Genomic DNA, 10,119 nt, shown 5'->3' on the forward strand with positions numbered 1-10,119 from the left:
AGTTAAAGTCGGTTGAAAATGAACCTATCCTGTAAGGGTAGTGGAGAATCACATCTGTAGCTCTGATCCTCTCTCAACCAGTGTTTCCGCTGTTCCAACCACCTCTAACCTTAAACAGCGCTCATAAATAAACCCTCTGAGGATTAATACACCCTTCTATTTCCAGATGACCTCATGGAGAAAGACCACTACCACAGGTCACCTGCTAAAGCATGACTACCAACTGATTTCAGGAAATAACATGGTTCCTCAGCTATCTAGCCAGCATGATAGCGAGAAATATACGATCTAGCCAGATAGCTGCTAGCTAAAATCTGAGTTTCAAAATCTAGCTGGCTAAAAGTCTGTGTCAAAGCAGCATCAATGAGTTAGACACCTAACTTGCCTAAATATTCTGACATTTTTATTTAACCTTTAAATTAACTGTGCAATCAATTGGCATAGTCTAATTGACTTAACCAAATACATAAGTTTCTCTTAATTAAATCAGAAAAATCCATAGTTATTGATGGTTGTTTAGCTATGAAAGTTACCTGGTTAACTCATTGATCCTGTAGTGTACCAGTGCTGCTAGCTGACAAATAAATCTAGCTCTCTCACACCTTGGACCCTCCTACACACTGCTGCCACATGCCCATAAGTAGGTCATGTTAACTAACGTTACCTGGCTAGAGTAGCAAACCAGCCAACTAGGTTGATTTTACTGATTAAAAATGTCCACACATCGGGAATAATACATTTAAACACATCTGAATAATAATGTTCACACATCTTTATAAAGTCCACGCAGCTTATTTTGACGACTATAGTAACTCTAGTACGAACAGTCAACTGAGCAAATGTTCCTGGTTAACTCACCTACATCTAGTTGTCTCTTAGCAAACACCTCATTCTGTATCAATAGAAGCCAGAAAGCTTCGTAAACCAGCTAGTTCGCCAACTTAACTAACATTACCCTTAGTTCGGATATAACTAATGTTAGACAACATTGAACGTGACTAAAAACTAGTTAGAGAGGAAACGCATATACAACTTTGTCCAACTGTAAAGTAGCTTCTTTGTGGCTAAATAGACAGCAACCCACACGGTGGCTAAGCTAACGACCAACGGGAGATCTATTCAACCACTGAAATCACCAACTTCCACGGGTGAGCCAGATATATATATATATATGTGTGTGTGTATTAACCACAGCTGTAACTCAGCGTATAAGCGCAAACATGTATGTTTGTTAACCGACGTTACCTTGGACGCTGGATCCACTCTCCTCTCAGCCCTCCGGAAGTCTTCTTCTTCTGAGGTTTAACTTCTTCTTCTTCTGAGGTTTAACGGTGCTTGGAATCCAATGTGTTGCATTACCGCCCCCTACAAGACTGGAGTACAACTCCCTAAATACTTTACTTGAGGAAAAAAAGATGTCCTAAATAAATAGCCTACCATCTAATACTATACTCACTCTCTTCAAAATTATACAACATAAAATGAACACCCCCCCCTACTCCACTAATGAAAAGTATGTATTCCTACCTCATGCCATCACCCTGATAGGATGAGACATTACCACTTAACACACCCTGTGTTCTGCTGTCAAGTCTCACACACCCAAACACCTCTCTGCAGCTGCCACCACAACCTCAGTTGATAACAGTTGATAACCATTGCTATAAATGCTAAAAATCCAATCTTACTGAAACTTATATCATTTTTTTGTCCTATCCCTCTGTACTGGTATATCTCTACTACTCTCACCACTCCTCCCTTATAACCCATCTTCCTCTACTTTCTTCACTGCCTCAGCATATGACAACTTCTGGTCTACTCTGACCCTCTCTCGTACGGGACGTGTCTGATCCACCAGCTCCATGGGCATCCCTACAAAGGACTGTGTAGTACCGATTCCACTACTTTCCCCAATACTACACATTCCTTTGTCTCATGCCCTTCTGCACATTTCTCACACCTTGGACCCTCCCTCCTACACACTGCTGCCACATGCCCATAATCGTGACACCTGTAACACCGTAATGTATTCGGCACATATGCTCGTACAGGATAACTTATATATCCTAACTTCTCTTTGTCAGGTAAAGACTCAACTTCAAAACTCAAAAGAACAGACAATGACTCATTCATTAACAAACCAACTCCTCTTTTTTCCACCATCTTGATCTTTCTTTCTCTAGGGACTCCATTTCCACCGAGGCGTCCGCCCTCGACCGGCTACCTTGGCAACGACAAGTAATGTTTACGGTGTCAGAAGCCGTGTTCGAGAGCACAACCGTGATGTATCATGGGTAAATTCTAATCATCTAAATTCAAGGAATGATTTTACATACAGTATATGGGATGCAACAATGAACACAACCTAGCTAGCGTTTAGTAAAGTGAATAACCTGTCTTGTACAGTCCTCAAATCAAATTGTATTTGTCACATGCTTCATAGACAACAGGTGTAGACTGACAGTGAAATGGTTACTTATGAGTACTTTTCCAACAATGCAGAGTTAAACATAAGATTTAAAAAATACACAAAAAAAATAGAAATAGTGGCACAGAGAATAACTATTAAAAATAACATGGCTATACAGTATATAAGGAGTAGAAAATAACATGGCTACATACAGAGAGTACATGTACCAAGTCGATGTGCAGGTGTACGGGGTAATTGAGGTAGCTATGTACTGTACATATACAGTACCAAACAAAAGTTTGGACACATCTAGTCATTCCAGGGTTTTTCTTTATTTTTTTAAACAATTTTCTACTCTGTAGAATAATAGTGAAGACATCAAAACTATGAAATAACACATATGGAATCATGCAGTGGTGACCAGTCATTCAGGTTTTTGGGGGGGCTTTCCTGTTTTGCATATTATTTTGGCATTAATTTGTGTCACATAGCATTATGCAAACAATGGGATAAAGATATATCATTGAGTTAATTAAGCCACATACAAACATGGTCTCTTTTTTGCTTTCTTGAGTAAGGCAGCTCCAAAATGCAGGGGTTTCAGCCTAGCTCGGTGCTTTCTATGGTGGTGGGGCAAGCCAGCAGACAATATGCAGTGTTGCGCCGTGATTGGCTCAGTGTTCAGTCACTCATGGGGACACGACATCACCGCCAAGGGTAGACATAGAAAATTCTAGCCCCTTTGAGTGCTGCCATAGAGTTACATTAGAAGTGCCCATCCAAGAAGGCTCAAAGTCATTGGCCACAGATAAAATGATGTCAAATCACATTATATCTACATTAGCTTTAATTGTCAACATTATACTTTCTAAATATTAGTTAGCAGTCATCATCATGAATCAAGTCGACAAACAACTGGCAAATCCTTTTTTTAATCTAAAATATAAAATATATTTTTATTTGCTTAACACTTTTTTGGTTACTACATGATTCCATGTGTTATTTCATAGTTTATGTCTTCACTATTATTCTACAACGTATAAAATAGTAAAAATAAAGAAAAACCCTGGAATATGTCCAAAATGTTGATATACAGAAAAAACCATTTGATCCCCTGTTGATTTTGTACATTTGCCCACTGACAAAGAAATGATCAGTCTATAATTTTAATGGTAGGTTTATTTGAACAGCGAGAGACAGAATAACATTTTAAAAATCCAGAAAAACACATATCAAAAATGTTATAAATTGATTTGCATTTTAATGAGGGAAATAAGTATTTGACCCCCTCTCAATCAGAAAGATTTCTGGCTCCCAGGTGTGTTTTATACAGGTAACGAGCTGAGATTAGGAGCACACTCTTAAAGGGAGTGCTCCTAATTTCAGATTGTTACCTGTATAAAAGACACCTGTCCACAGAAGCAATCAATCAATCAGATTCCAAACTCTCCACCATAGTCAAGATCAAAGATCTCTCCAAGGATGTCAGGGACAAGATTGTAGACCTACACAAGGCTGGAATGGGCTACAAGACCATCGCCAAGCAGCTTGGTGAGAAGGTGACAACAATTGGTGCGATAATTCACACCTAGAAGAAACACAAATGAACTGTCAATCTCCCTCGGCCTGGGGCTCCATGCAATATCTCACCTCGTGGAGTTGCAATGATCATGAACGGTGAGGAATCAGCCCAGAACTACACAAGAGGATCTTGTCAATGATCTCAAGGCAGCTGGGACCATAATCACCAAGAAAACAATTGGTAACACACTACGCCGTGAAGGACTGAAATCCTGCAGCGCCCACAAGGTCCCCCTGCTCAAGAAAGCACACATATATGCCTGTCTGAAGTTTGCCAATGATCAACTGAATGATTCAGAGGACAACTGGGTGAAAGTGTTGTGGTCAGATGAGACCAAAATGGAGCTCTTTGGCATCAACTCATCTCGCCGTGTTTGGAGGAGGAGGAATGCTGCCTATGACCCCAAGAACACAATCCCCACCGTCAAACATGGAGGTGGAAACATTATGCTTTGGGGGTGTTTTTCTACTAAGGGGACAGGACAACTTCACCGCATCAAAGGGACAATGGATGGGATCATGTACCGTCAAATCTTGGGTGAGAACCTCCTTCCCTCAGCCAGGGCATTGAAAATGGGTCGTGGATGAGTATTCCAGCCTGACAATGACCCAAAGCACACGGCCAAGGCAACAAAGGAGTGGCTCAAGAAGAAGCACATTAAGGTCTTGGAGTGGCCTAGCTAGTCTCCAGACCTTAATCCCACAGAAAATCTGTGGAGGGAGCTGAAAGTTCGAGTTGCCAAACGTCAGCCTCGAAACCTTAATGACTTGGAGAAGATCTGCAAAGAGGAGTCCCACAAAAACCCTCCTGAGATGTGTGCAAACCTGGTGGCCAACTACAAGAACCGTCTGACCTCTGTGATTTCCAACAAGGGTTTTGCCACCAAGTACTAAGTCATGTTTTGCAGAGGGGTCAAATACGTATTTCCCTCATTAAAATGCAAATCAATTTATAACATTTTTGACATTAGTTTTTCTGGATTTTTTTGTTGTTGTTATTCTGTCTCTCACTGTTCAAATAAACCTACCATTTAAACTATAGATGGATCATTTCTTTGTCAGTGGGAAAATGTACAAAATCAGCAGGGGATCAAATACTTTTTTCCCACACTGTACATTGCCAATCAAAAGTTTGGACACACCTACTCATTCAAGGGTTTTTCTTTATTTTACTGTTTTCTACATTGTAGAATAATAGTGAAGACATCAAAACTATGAAATAACACACATGGAATCATGTAGTAACAGACAAACAGTCAGACAGGCTGACAGTCAGACATACAGAAAGAAAGGCAGACAGACAGAAAGACAGATAAACAAACAGACAGACAGAAAGGCTGACAGAAAGACAGACAGACATACAAACTGACAAGCATACTGACAGGCAGACAAAAAGAAAGGCAGACAGACAGACAGACAAAGAAAGGCAGATATAACCTGCTGACTGGAGCAACTGGGAGTGTGCCAGAGAGCCCAATCCCAGATCTGCTCCCTCCTCCAGCTGTCTCTGGCCCTGCCTGCTCTGCTGCCCAGGTCAGAGAACTTAGCCTGGCTGTTATTGATTCATTGTGTAGAGGGAGGGAGGAATTCATTCACCATGCCAACTGCAGCCTGCAGCCTGGCCCATGGTCTGACCTGCCCAGCAACAGCTGCCCCAGCTTTGCCATAATGTCTTCTCTTCAGGCTGGCCTTTGCTCCACTCTCCATGCAAGGTCTACAACTCTACAGTCACTAACCACAGATGTGGACTGACGGGTGGACATACAGACAGACAGACAGACAGACAGACAGACAGACAGACAGACAGACAGACAGACAGGCAGACAGACAGACAGAGAAAGAGAGAGAGATGGTCTCAGTTTGGGACACATTCTGTACTTGTCTTTTTCTGAAGGAGAATCTGGATATAAATGGAAGTACACTACTGACCTGCCTCATTGGACATTCCATTTCCCTAAATCAAATCAAATCAAATCAAATTTTATTTGTCACATACACATGGTTAGCAGATGTTAATGCGAGTGTAGCGAAATGCTTGTGCTTCTAGTTCCGACAATGCAGTAATAACGAACAAGTAATCTAACAAGTAATCTAACTAACAATTCCAAAAAAACTACTGTCTTATAACACAGTGTAAGGGGATAAAGAATATGTACATAAGGATATATGAATGAGTGATGGTACAGAGCAGCATAGGCAAGATACAGTAGATGATATCGAGTACAGTATATACATATGAGATAAGTATGTAAACCAAGTGGCATAGTTAAAGTGGCTAGTGATACATGTATTACATAAGGATGCAGTCGATGATATAGAGTACAGTATCAACGTATGCATATGAGATGAATAATGTAGGGTAAGTAACATTATATAAGGTAGCATTGTTTAAAGTGGCTAGTGATATATTTACATCATTTCCCATCAATTCCCATGATTAAAGTGGCTGGAGTAGAGTCAGTGTCATTGACAGTGTGTTGGCAGTAGCCACTCAATGTTAGTGGTGGCTGTTTAACAGTCTGATGGCCTTGAGATAGAAGCTGTTTTTCAGTCTCTCGGTCCCAGCTTTGATGCACCTGTACTGACCTCGCCTTCTGGATGACAGCGGGGTGAACAGGCAGTGGCTCGGGTGGTTGATGTCCTTGATGATCTTTATGGCCTTCCTGTAGCATCGGGTGGTGTAGGTGTCCTGGAGGGCAGGTAGTTTGCCCCCGGTGATGCGTTGTGCAGACCTCACTACCCTCTGGAGAGCCTTACGGTTGAGGGCGGTGCAGTTGCCATACCAGGCGGTGATACAGCCCGCCAGGATGCTCTCGATTGTGCATCTGTAGAAGTTTGTGAGTGCTTTTGGTGACAAGCCGAATTTCTTCAGCCTCCTGAGGTTGAAGAGGCGCTGCTGCGCCTTCCTCACGATGCTGTCTGTGTGAGTGGACCAATTCAGTTTGTCTGTGATGTGTATGCCGAGGAACTTAAAACTTGCTACCCTCTCCACTACTGTTCCATCGATGTGGATGGGGGTGTTCCCTCTGCTGTTTCCTGAAGTCCACAATCATCTCCTTAGTTTTGTTGACGTTGAGTGTGAGGTTATTTTCCTGACACCACACTCCGAGGGCCCTCACCTCCTCCCTGTAGGCCGTCTCGTCGTTGTTGGTAATCAAGCCTACCACTGTTGTGTCGTCCGCAAACTTGATGATTGAGTTGGAGGCGTGCATGGCCACGCAGTCGTGGGTGAACAGGGAGTACAGGAGAGGGCTCAGAACGCACCCTTGTGGGGCCCCAGTGTTGAGGATCAGCGGGGAGGAGATGTTGTTGCCTACCCTCACCACCTGGGGGCGGCCCGTCAGGAAGTCCAGTTCCCAGTTGCACAGGGCGGGGTCGAGACCCAGGGTCTCGAGCTTGATGACGAGCTTGGAGGGTACTATGGTGTTGAATGCCGAGCTGTAGTCGATGAACAGCATTCTCACATAGGTATTCCTCTTGTCCAGATGGGTTAGGGCAGTGTGGTTGAGATTGCATCGTCTGTGGACCTATTTGGGCGGTAAGCAAATTGGAGTGGGTCAAGGGTGTCAGGTAGGGTGGAGGTGATGTGGTCCTTGACTAGTCTCTCAAAGCACTTCATGATGACGGATGTGAGTGCTACGGGGGCGGTAGTCATTTAGCTCAGTTACCTTAGCTTTCTTGGGAACAGGAACAATGGTGGCCCTCTTGAAGCATGTGGGAACAGCAGACTGGTATAGGGATTGATTGAATATGTCCGTAAACACACCGGCCAGCTGGTCTGCGCATGCTCTGAGGGCGCGGCTGGGGATGCCGTCTGGGCCTGCAGCCTTGCGAGGGTTAACACGTTTAAATGTCTTACTCACTTCGGATGCAGTGAAGGAGAGACCGCATGTTTCCGTTGCAGGCCGTGTCAGTGGCACTGTATTGTCCTCAAAGCGGGCAAAAAAGTTATTTAGTCTGCCTGGGAGCAAGACATCCTGGTCCGTGACTGGGCTGGGTTTCTTCCTGTAGTCCGTGATTGACTGTAGACCCTGCCACATGCCTCTTGTGTCTGAGCCGTTGAATTGAGATTCTACTTTGTCTCTGTACTGGCGCTTAGCTTGTTTGATAGCCTTGCGGAGGGAATAGCTGCACTGTTTGTATTCAGTCATGTTACCAGACACCTTGCCCTGATTAAAAGCAGTGGTTCGTGCCTTCAGTTTCACACGAATGCTGCCATCAATCCACGGTTTCTGGTTAGGGAATGTTTTAATCGTTGCTATGGGAACGACATCTTCAACGCACGTTCTAATGAACTCGCACACCGTATCAGCGTATTCGTCAATGTTGTTGTCTGACGCAATACGAAACATCTCCCAGTCCACGTGATGGAAGCAGTCTTGGAGTGTGGAGTCAGCTTGGTCGGACCAGCGTTGGACAGACCTCAGCGTGGGAGCTTCTTGTTTTAGTTTCTGTCTGTAGGCAGGGATCAACAAAATGGAGTCGTGGTCAGCTTTTCCGAAAGGGGGCGGGGCAGGGCCTTATATGCGTCGCGGAAGTTAGAGTAACAATGATCCAGGGTCTTTCCACCCCTGGTTGCGCAATCGATATGCTGATAAAATTTAGGGAGTCTTGTTTTCAGATTAGCCTTGTTAAAATCCCCAGCTACAATGAATGCAGCCTCCGGATAAATCGTTTCCAGTTTGCAGAGAGTTAAATAAAGTTCGTTCAGAGCCATCGATGTGTCTGCTTGGGGGGATATATACGGCTGTGATTATAATCGAAGAGAATTCTCTTGGTAGATAATGCGGTCTACATTTGATTGTGAGGAATTCTAAATCAGGTGAACAGAAGGATTTGAGTTCCTGTATGTTTCTTTCATCACACCATGTCACGTTGGCCATAAGGCATACGCCCCCGCCCCTCTTCTTACCAGAAAGATGTTTGTTTCTGTCCGCGCGATGCGTGGAGAAACCCGCTGGCTGCACCGCTTCGGATTGCGTCTCTCCAGTGAGCCATGTTTCCGTGAAGCAGAGAACGTTACAGTCTCTGATGTCCCTCTGGAATGCTACCCTTGCTCGGATTTCATCAACCTTGTTGTCAAGAGACTGGACATTGGCAAGAAGAATGCTAGGGAGTGGTGCACGATGTGCCCGTCTCCGGAGTCTGACCAGAAGACCGCTTCGTTTCCCTCTTTTTCTGAGTCGTTTTTTTTTGGGTCGCTGCATGTGATCCACTCGGTTACACTGGTTGTAAGGCAGAACACAGGATCCGCATCGCGAAAAACATATTCTTGGTCGTACTGATGGTGAGTTGACGCTGATCTTATATTCAGTAGTTCTTCTCGGCTGTATGTAATGAAACCTAAGATGACCTGGGGTACTAGTGTAAGAAATAACACGTAAAAAAACAAAAAACTGCATAGTTTCCTAGGAACGCGAAGCGAGGCGGCCATCTTTGTCGGCGCCGGAAGTAACGGAAGTAATCCCTATAGAGGTATTCAAGATGTCCAACATTTCTGACATTTCAATAACGATCCTTATGGAGGTGTGAAATAAAAATGTCACAGTAATGATTGTTATAATGATGACATCCTCACACCACAAACAAAACATAATGCTCCACCAACTGCTAACAGTTGGTTGACTAAAACACACACACACACCTCATCGCTCATTGGTCTAAAGAGTCAAGCATTCCATGCAAAATTCCATGCTTGACCTGCTGGGCAGGAGCTCACCGGAGCGGAATCTCATAGTTTCAGCTGCTGGAGCTCCTGTTTATCTTATATCAGGTCAACAGTATAGTGGAGCTCCTGTTCCTCTTATATCAGATCAACAGTATAATGGAGCTCCTGTTCCTCTTATATCAGATCAACAGTATAGTGGAGCTCCTGTTCCTCTTATAGAATATCAGATCAACAGTATAGTGGAGCTCCTGTTCCTCTTATAGAATCTCAACAGTATAGTGGAGCTCCTGCACCTTCATATAAACAGTGCCAGTACCCACAATGAGTGCCTATTTCAGTCCAAGTCAAGCACTGGTTAGCACACACTGTGTCCCTGATCTACTGTATCTATCTGGTCCTGCTAAGACACAGGGGCGGTCCCAAATGGCACCCTATGCCCTATGTAGGCCACTATAGATGT

General features: G+C 43.8%; 1 protein-coding gene across 6 annotated transcripts in view; it reads right to left on the reverse strand.

Moving 5' to 3' along the window:
* klhdc3 (kelch domain containing 3) overlaps window positions 1–1,315 on the reverse strand; it is a 105,836-nt gene extending 104,521 nt beyond the window's left edge. For 2 of the 6 annotated variants that reach the window (XM_042305808.1, XM_042305802.1), the window contains exon 1: window positions 1,246–1,315. The gene's annotated coding sequence lies outside the window, so the exon portion shown is untranslated. The remainder of the gene's footprint in view (window positions 1–1,245) is intronic. The other 4 variants (XM_042305807.1, XM_042305801.1, XM_042305806.1 and 1 more) reach the window with 3 other exon arrangements.
* Window positions 1,316–10,119: the final 8,804 nt, after the last annotated feature.

This window comes from Oncorhynchus tshawytscha, linkage group LG25, assembly GCF_018296145.1.
Source record: "Oncorhynchus tshawytscha isolate Ot180627B linkage group LG25, Otsh_v2.0, whole genome shotgun sequence".
NCBI classification, from domain to species: domain Eukaryota; kingdom Metazoa; phylum Chordata; class Actinopteri; order Salmoniformes; family Salmonidae; genus Oncorhynchus; species Oncorhynchus tshawytscha.